This window comes from Cebus imitator, unplaced genomic scaffold (assembly GCF_001604975.1).
Source record: "Cebus imitator isolate Cc_AM_T3 unplaced genomic scaffold, Cebus_imitator-1.0 Scaffold63, whole genome shotgun sequence".
Lineage (NCBI taxonomy): Eukaryota > Metazoa > Chordata > Mammalia > Primates > Cebidae > Cebus > Cebus imitator.
In genome coordinates, this window is record NW_016107378.1 from 1,272,935 (window position 1) to 1,282,984 (window position 10,050).

Sequence of the window (10,050 nt, forward strand, 5' to 3'; positions counted from 1 at the left end):
ACTGTAGAGAGAAAGGACTGACTGAGCAATGAACTGAAAGCAGGATGTGTCAAAGGCAAATTCTAGGGCTGTATGAAGGAAGGTTGGCCAGAGAGAAAAGGGAAGAGAGGTAGGCTGAGGCCACTCCAAAGGTCGTATTGCAGAGCGTGGTATCGGTAGTAGGTGATGTGTTTTAGTTAGGAGTCTGAGTTGAAAGAAATTCACAAATTCAGCTCAAGCTGACTTAATTAAAAAAGAGAGTGTATGTGTTCACATAAATATACTCAGGTATGGCTGGATCCAGGTGCTCAAGGATGCCAGCAGCCAAAATCTTGCCTTTTCTCTTTCTCACCCCTGTTCTCATCTGTCTAAGCCATGTCAAACAGGCTTTCCCTCATGGTAACATTCTGGCCTCCAACCTTCAAGCTGGCATTCTCACTTCCCATAACCTCCATGGAAAGAGTGTATCTCTTTCCTAATTATTCCCACAGAGCACTCTGGGATTAAATCTCTTTGAACCACCATCTAACTATGCATCTATCTCTAAAACAGTGACTGTGGCCAATGGATTAAATATTCTGATTTGCCAGACCTGGGTCATGGCCCACAACTTAACCAATCACAGGCTGGGTAGGGACTACCCCTGAACCAATCAGGATAGGCAGGAGCCTTGAATACTCTGATTGGCTAGTCCTGGGTCCATGCACAGAGCTGGACATGGGAACTGTAGAGTCAGCCCTCCCTCTTCATGTGGACTGTGTATGTGAGTGGGAAAGAAGTAGGCAGGACCCCATGCATGTAAACCAGCAGACATCCCTCACAGCCATGGAAAGACAATCCTGGAACAGTGCTGACCTGCTGAGGACAGAATTTAAGGAAGACTCATTGCACAGCCATCTCTGTGCCTCCAGATTCTCTAAAGAGAAGACACCACCTTAAGCATCTGCCTCCCATCCCAGCAGACCCCTGTCAACTCTGGTCCACTCCCCTGGTCCACCCAAAGTGGTCCACACAATCTGTGCACCATGGGAACACTGGGTGCTGACACTGCCCTGAGCCACCACAGGTGAATGCTCTACCCCCGGTGAATGCCTGCCCACATCCTGGGGCACCCACACACCCACAGCAACCAGGAGTCCTGCTTCCACGGCTGACCCTTGTCCCCACAGCAACCAGGAGTCCTGCTTCCACGGCTGACCCTTGTCCCCACAGCAACCAGGAGTCCTGCTTCCACGGCTGACCCTTGTCCCCACAGCAACCAGGAGTCCTGCTTCCACGGCTGACCCTTGTCCCTTCCCTCTGGCCCCACAGCCTCTGCAGCACAGCCTAATCTCTGGAACAGGTGGGAGGCCTGAGCCCCAGCTCTCAGCTTTCACGGCCTGGAGCACAGCAAAGGGAAATTCATTACATGGGTTTAACGGGGTTTAAAGGGCGTTAAAGAGTCCTGTGGGCCAAATTAAGAGGCCTCAACTTACAAGCTGAGTTATGAAGAGATCTAAGGCATGTTTAGGCACAGTGCAGGAACCCAAAACTTGGGTCTAGTGCAGTTGCAATGAGAAAAATGTGCACTCCAGGGAATTACTCAACAGAGAAGAAATAACAGGTGTTAGAGGATGGGGGCTGGCCTAGGGGCTGGCCTGGGGCCTGGGGGATGGAGAATGCCTGAATGTATCGCTTCTGTTTTCTCCAAAAATGTCACACACAAGAAAACCCAGGTACTATTCATCAAGAGTTAAATAAATGAAGGTATGCCTTCAAGCTGGAAGACTTCATGACTGTTGAAAAGAATGAGAAACATCTGTAAGAACTGGCACAGAATGTTCTCTAAAAGGTATTATTAGGTTAAAAAATAAACAAGATGTAAAACAGTGTATATAGCAGGCTACTGTTTTTATACACACACACACACACACACACGCACGCACGCATGCGCACAGACCATTTAGATTGAACCATATGAAATTCCCATTTTTGTAAATCAAAAATGGCTGTATATGTATCATTTTCATGTTGGTGTATGGAAACCATCTTTGGCATTTTACACAAGACACTGATAACCGGCGTCTCCTCTGTAGACACCTTCTATGACTAAGGGGTCAAGAGTAGGAAAGAGTTACTCTTCACTGCATAACCTTTTGTATTGCTAGAATCCTTTAAGTCTTATGCCAAGTTTACACTTAGGGAAAAAATGTATTCAGGGATACATTGAGTGCTTCCATGATGCAAAGTGTTTATATGGACGTCATCATCCCACACAGTCCTCACAGCTGTCCTATGAGGAAAGCACGATCAACAGTCCCATTTTACAGCTAAGAAACTGGGAAGAGATGGTTAGAGGCTCGCTTATATGGATATGTGGAATGCATAGTCAGGTATGTGTGACTAAAGGCCAAGTCCTTGACTGTAAGGAATGTCACGTTTCCTCTGGCATGGATGATCAACTCAGACCGGACTTTCCTGGGTTTTTCCCCAGTCCTCCTCCTAGAAACGGCCTCTTTGAAACAACAGCCAACAAAGGACCCCTCTCTCTTGCTCAGCAGTCACTGTACCTTTGAAAGGAGGATCCAGTGAAAAGTCCGTGCCTTCCTGTGATGGAGGCTCAGTCCTCCGAGCATCAGGTGTCTACCCAGTAGGTCAAGGGAGTGCAGATCTGTGGTCTCCGGAGGCTGTAAAGGCTCCAGATGTACCCCTCAAGCCACCATTCTCTTCACAGGCCAGACCTCAAATGTATCTTAAGACTACTGTCACCTGCTCCTTCTGTGGAGAAGCCATAGGGCTGTTGACCACAAGAATGGTCACGCTACTAATCCCCGTAGACTTCCAATAAGAATTATAGGAGAGTACTGTGTGCAGGAACTGTCATCAATGCACAAGCACCACCTCCTTTCAGCCTCATTATGGGCCCCTGACATAGATACTATTTATAATCCCATTTCACACATGAAGACACTGGCACAGAGAGGCTAACTTGCCCATGGAAGCAGAGCCATGCTGCAAGCCTGGGAAGCCCCATACTGTTAAGCACCCTATAGCTCTCTCTGCCCAGGCCATTGCTTCAGAGCGGGCCAAGTCTCACCAAGGGAGTACAGATTGATTTTGGGTCAAGGTGTAGGTTCAGGAATCAGTCTCAACTATTATCTGTAAAATGAGGATAATGACAAAAGAAGACAGACCAAGAAGTCAAACTCTCATCTCTGCCTGGTTCCAGAATCACCAGCTTCCCAGCACGCCCAGTTCCTCTCAAGAATGGTAGCAACTTGTGAGGAGAGTGGCCATGGAGCCTTCTGGTGGTTGCATGGCTGTTTACCCCTGGGTTTTATGGAAGCTTAGGAGAACATTTCCAAAGCTTTGAAGCCAAAAGGCAGGTCCAAGGGATCAATGTGTCTCTGCCCTTAACCCTCAGACCCATCTTCTTTGGTCCTGGAGCCCATAGGAGGGCAGGAACTGCTGTCCTTACCTCTGTAGAAAACAGCCTTGTTTCTACAAATACGCTTGAACCCCTATAGAAAACAGCAATGCCCTTTAATTCCATTTGCTCATCCCAAGGTTACTGGATGGAGCAGGTGTGTCTGTGCACCAGCCTATCAGACAAGTCCTTTCCAGAAAAGTAGCTTGTGAGATTATCTAAACTATTTACTTAGGGTGCCAGTAAAGCAAGACACTACCCTTCTACTACTGAAAATAATTAAGATTTTGCTAGTTAATTTTTTTTAATGAGAGTAACTATCAGAAAAATTGGACTTTTGTTTGACATATTTAATGCTTATTTAATACATGGCAGGGAAGAAGCAAAGAACAGGAACTCTTGTTAGTACCTAGGGCTTCAGTATTAGGATCATATCAGCTGCTGCAACAAACAAGCCTCTAAATTTAGGTGTGAGGGTGGAAATACAATAGAAAATTTCTTACTAGAAACGTCCGAAATGACTGTTCCTGGTTAATGTGCAGCTCTCCTCCAAAGAGTGACTCCAGGACCTAGATTTCTTGTATGGTGTGCTCTGTTGTATTTAATGTGTGGCCATTCATTGGCCTTAGCCCTTCGAAGGTGGAACCACGGAAGACTCCAAGTGGGGGATGTGTGTGGGCTGGGCTGGAAGTGGTGTATGTCTGCTCAAATTCCACTAGCTAAAACTCAGTCACATGGCACAGCCAATTACAAAGGAGACTGGGAAATCTGGTCTTGGCAGAGGACAAAGATTTGGGAAAAGCTGGCCAGTATCTGAAACAACTTCCAAGGGTCTTGATCTGACCCTAATAGAGAAGCTAGTTCGTCCTAACTCTAGGCTAGACTAAAGAGGAGTAGGAAGAGGGTCTCCAATCTCCCACAAAGTAGCTCCTTGATGAAGAATGAAGCTGTTTTAAATAAAACTACCTTAGCCAAGTGCAGTGGCTCATGCCTGCAATCCCAGTAACTCAGGAGGCTGAGGCAGAAGAATTGCTTTAGGCCAAGAATTTGAGACCAGTCTGGGTAACATAGCAAGACCTCATCTCCAAAAGAATAATTTTTATTCATTTAAAAAATTAGTTGTGCATGGGGGCACACAGCTGTAGTCCAAGCTACTCAAAAGGCTGAGGCAGGAGAATCACTTGAGCCCAGAAAGTCGAGGCTGCAGTGAGCTGTGATTGTACCACTGCACTCTAGTCTGGGCAGCAGAGAAAGACCCTGTCTCTAAAAAAATACATATGTAAGTAAATAAATAAATAAATAAACTGCTTTAAATGTAAGATATGTCATAAAAGAACTATCAAAATATAAACTTATGTTCAGTAGAAAGAGACTTTCTACTTCAAAATCCTTTCATTTAATAGATATTCTCTTGGCACCTACTATGAGCCAGGCCTTCAGCTGGTCCCCAGGAATACAATGTTAAACTCACAGTTTTATGAAGGTAAGAGACAGTAATCAAATAATCACACAGAGGTGCAATCCTCAGGCTTGGCTTGTGTTCCTCCAGAAGCTGTTTTAGAGATGAGGATTTAAGTGAAGGTAGCCAGGTGCAGTGGCTTATGCCTGTAATCCCGGCACTTTGGGAGGCCGAGGTGGGCAAATCATTTGAGTTCAGAAGTTTGAGACCAGCCTGACCAACATAGTGAAACCCTGTTTCCACTAAAAATACAAAAAAATTAGCCAGGCATCGTGGCACATGCCTGTAGGCAGGACAGTCACTTGAACCCAGGGGGCGGAGGTTGCAGTGAGTCGGGATCCCGCCACTGCACTCCAGCCTGTATGACAGAGTGAGACCCCGTCTCAAAAAAAAAAAAAAAAAGGAAAGGAAAGAAAATGAAGCTGATAGCTGATATTAGGAAAGGAATCCCAGGATGACTGCTGGGGGTAGGGACATGCGGTCAGGAAGGAAAGGGGACTGCTAAAACATGCATTTTCAAGGAGGTCACGTGGGCTCAACCACAGCAGAGAACTCTGGGGACCAGCATAGAACACCCACCTCAGATTTTTCCCACCAGATAGACAAGGGAATGGTGATACTGAAACTCCAACTGTCATTGATTGTGAATTTCCCAGCATTTCTAGGGAGTTCATTTCCTGGCATTTCTGGTCTATTGCAAAAATGGGCAGAGCTGACTCCCACAGCAAAAGAAAGCCCTCAAGCAAAAGCATGCAGATACTGGCAGGTGAAAGTTGGGCTACCAGTTCACGCTGACACAGTAAGGGCTGAGGGCTTCTGTGCAGAGTACTGACAGCACCTGCCACATCACCCAGGTGCCAAGAATAAGAAACACAGGGAGAAGGAAAAGGAGAATGAGGTGATCAGGCACAGATGAAAGGGTTGTGAGTTCTAGAACCAGATTGCCCGGCTTTAAATCGTGGGTCCTCCAACTGCCAGCCATGTGGCCTTGGGCAAGTCTACCACCTTCTGCCTCAGTTTCCCCATCTGTAAAAGGGGCGTAAATAGCACCCGCCTTGTAGGGTGTCTGAGAAGATTGAGTGGGACAATCTGTTCGGGGGACTCACAAGAGTGCCGGCATGCCCCAGCCAGTGCCCCCCAAAGCCAGTGCCTGACATTGGTTCTCCTCTCTGTCTCTCACGAGCAGGTGGCTTCCCCTAGAAGTCAGTTGTCATACCACCGCAAATCAGGTGGCACTTTCCATCTGCCCTCTGGAAACCAAACTTCCCATGACCCAGGGTCTAGCAGAATCCTTGACCCGGCCGCCCTCAGTGCTCAACTGATCCCTTGGACACTCGAGAGCTCATTTGTACGTGATGGCATTTACTTCTTCGTTTGTTGGATTCCAGTTTCAGGCCAGTTCTGAGCACCCAGCCGTAGGGAGAACAATGCCTCCTCTGTTCCCTCTAGCCATTCATGTCGACTTTTGTTTCAGCCTAAAATAACACCGAGCTAGAAGGTATTTTCTTAACACTGCCAAACCCTGTGGAAAATGTGGCGGGTTGTGGCTGCTTGGGGTCCCCGACTGATAATGATGTTGTGATGTATAGGTGAACTCCTGCTCCTTCAGGGCTGGGGTGACCCTGGGATTAGAGCTGTGCTTATCTCCCAAGACATCTTGGAGCGTCTGGGATTCCATTTCACAACAGAGGCCCTGGGGACTGAAGTTATGTTATGTGCTTATGAACAAAGTGGACTATTCCTAGGCAGGGCTGGAGTGGATTATGGCTGATCACTGGGCCTAAACCGAGGACATCTGAGAATGTTGAAGAAAGGAAAGGGATTCCACAAACCCAAACAAACATGGACTTCAGGCGAAGGCTCGGGCACTAAACATTTTAAAAGACCAGCCAGAGTGAACACGGGTCCCGTGAAGAGTGGGTTCCCAGAGTCAAAAGCCTCTTCAAAGTCTCTCACCAACCTGCCCGGAACAGCTCTCAGCACTACCCCTTCACAGCTCCATAAATCACATACCAGCAGCTTTCTGCCAAAAGGTGCTATTTAAAAAAATTAAAAATTGACTTGTCTAAAAGGCCTTAAAAAAAAGTCCACCACTTTCTTTATTAAAGTTCACAGAAAATAAATATCATATTTCTTTCAGCCTGAATTTTCTCTCCAACTATAATCATAGAAACTAGAGATGGAGTGAAAAAAAAAAAGGAGGTTGGGGAAAGGACCCTATCGGGTAACTTTTTCCATCATTTGTGCAGTGAAATTTGTTGCCGAAGTCTTTGCAAATTCTCTTTCCCATCTTTCCTCAGGAAATCAAACTGAACCCTAAAAATTGATTGTTAAGAGCAATCCAAATTCTAGAAATTTCTAAAAATGTTGCAGAAAAAAAAAAATTAAGAAAAGCCTCCCTTTAATTACAGACAAGCTTTCCCCTTCTATTTAGTTCAGCCCAGTCGTGAAATAGAATTGAACTTCCTCTCTGATTCATTCTTCAAAACCTCAAAGTCGATTTTATCAGAAACAGATCTGACACTCTCATGGCGCTGCCTGGGTCAGCCTCCGTCCTGGATCGGCGTCTTCATTAAAGCTCTCTCTGTTTGGTTTGCTTAAGGAGAAATCATAACAGATCGGGTTCGATTTCTTCTTTGTTCGTGAAAAAAAAAATGCACTGACCTTTCCCTTGCCTTGTTAGGGTAACTGGAGGCAACAAAAGTCACAAAACACACTATTTTCCTAAGAGGGCCCCAAACCTTCAGCAGAAACTCCCAGCAATGAAACCTCCCTGTTTTCTGGATTGCACCGGCCTGGCCACTGTGATGCGTGAGAGAGATGCTGGCTAACCCCAAATTTTGCCCCTTGTTGTTGGAAGATGCTCAGGTAGCTACAGAAATCCTGACAGCTGATGAAAAACAATGTAAGTCCCTTTCCCTCACCCCACAGGCCTTGGCATCACTGCCTCCTTTTCTCACTAACCTTAGCTAAGCCACTTAAAAAGAAAGCAGAGGGGAGAATGGGAGAAATCTTTATAGATCGCCATCAAAATCTGACCACAAATGGTTCCAATTTGCTGCAGTGATTAAATCTATGTGAGTTTAAGGGTTTTCATTCGGGTCATTTGCTACTTTGGCATTTTGCTGCATGCCTCGCTAAGAAAACGCACTTCTGAGTCACCAGCGAGCATGAAGAAGGAAGAAGGTTACTAAACAAACTCCAAGCAAAGCTTAAGTGGATATAGAAAATAAAGACTCCGAATTCTAAATATGGATCGCAGAGGAGTGTAGAGGGGATTAGAGCTGCCTTTGTGCCCGGTGGGGCAGCCGGGAGCTGGCTTGCCTTTTCAGAGCCGGCAGCCCGGGATCAAAGTAACAGCCACCAGTTTGTCAATATGCTAAGCTGGGTGTTTACACAAAAGTGTCAGCGTGCACTTTCCACCACAAAGGGGCTCGTACATTCGAAGATTAATTACTTCCAAAACAGAGATTGTAGGTAAATACGGGCTTCTCAGGAGCCCAGCCTCCTCAGGGGTATTCGCTTGGCCCCAGGCTGGGATGTACTGCTGAAGACAGAGAGTTAGGGGCCAGCACTGAGAAGTAGACCAAGGTGCATCTTGATCACAGGGCTTTTCTTCTGAGTACATGCAGTTTCTTGGTATTTTACCTTCTCTGAAATACACAGGCTGGACTCCAGGTGATCAACAGCCCCATGTGTGACACCTCTCTTCTCTTCACCTCCCTCTGTCTGTCTCTCTCTCTCCCATATTTCCACTGTGGGATGAATTTTCTGAGTTATCTCCTTCCTTGTCCTTTCTTCTTCTACCAGCACCATGTCATGACATGGTCCCCCATGAATATAGGGGAAATTGGTGGACTGCAGAGTCCGTGGTAAGAAGATCCTGAGACTTGAAGCCATTTAACTTCAGAACTGTGTCCTCTTCTGTAGAATGGGGACAAGAAACATGCTTGCCCCGTCTACCATAGAGCCCTATTAGAAAATTTAAAGGACAAGGAAGGCATTATAATTGAAAGTGATAGGATAAGGTTGATGATGGCAGACTTCTATGCCAGTGTTCTTATGGGACTTTATTTTATCAGATATTTTTGTTAGACATTAAAAACTTACCTAGATATATAAACTGCTAACACATACTAACACACACACACAACCACAACATACACTACCTCTTCATACCCAAAACCAAGCCGGGGGCCCAAGACCCAGAGTATGACTCTCAGAGTATGGTGCCCAGACCAAGCACATTAAAGTCACTGGGAACCTTGTTCTAACGGCAGGATGCCAAGCCCATCCGCAACTTGGAACCAAATTTATAAGTTTAGATGTTTGGATCGGGGATCTCCTGCCCTGGAGGTGAGAGAATCTGCATTTCTCAAAGCTTCCCAGTTAGAAAACACAAATTTATAGTCAGCTCTGGGCTCTGTTAAGTGGGCGGTTTTCTATTCGTTAATTCATTTGCTAAAAGGAAACATGTCACAGCAGGGGGTAGAGTGCTAGCAGCAGATTCTGTGGTGTGGCCAATAATAGTTAACCCTCAGGGATTGCCCAGTGTTCTAAGAGCTCCTGGTACTGGGAAGAACTTATATACAATGAATTTTAAAGAAAATATGGGGAGAATGCAAAATAAAGCTTTCCCCCACCACCCCACCTGGCATCCCCACAGGTTTTCTCCTCTGGTCAACAAAAGTGGACATTTGAGTGTAGACATTTGGCCTAAATCTTCCCTGAGAAACCTAAAGTCTCACAAGAAAACCTACAAGGTCAAAAGATCAAGGAAAGGAAGAATATGTTCTTACCAGTCTCATTCTGGTGTCTCAAACAAAGGCCACTCGCTGGTTCACCATTCACTCATTATTCAATAAATATTTACTGAAGAGCTGCTGTGTGCCCAGCACTGCTCAAGGCACAGAAGATACTCAGGTGACTATAGATGTCCCTGAGAGCTGTTCCCTGTGAAGAACAAAACTGATGAGGTTCCTTCCTTCGAGGCGCTTACAGTGGAGTAGAATGGCATGTAACAGCCTGGTAGTGACATCTTTCTTCTCCCCATCTCACTCTCTCTTTCTCCTGTGCTCTTATCATCACTGGACAAATTTTCCGGTTCACTCCCTTTTCACTCCTTCCTCCCTCTGCCACCAGGTAACAGGAGACAATAATGTCAAGTAAGAAAGAACCAAAAAGGGTGCCAGGATAGACTATGAGT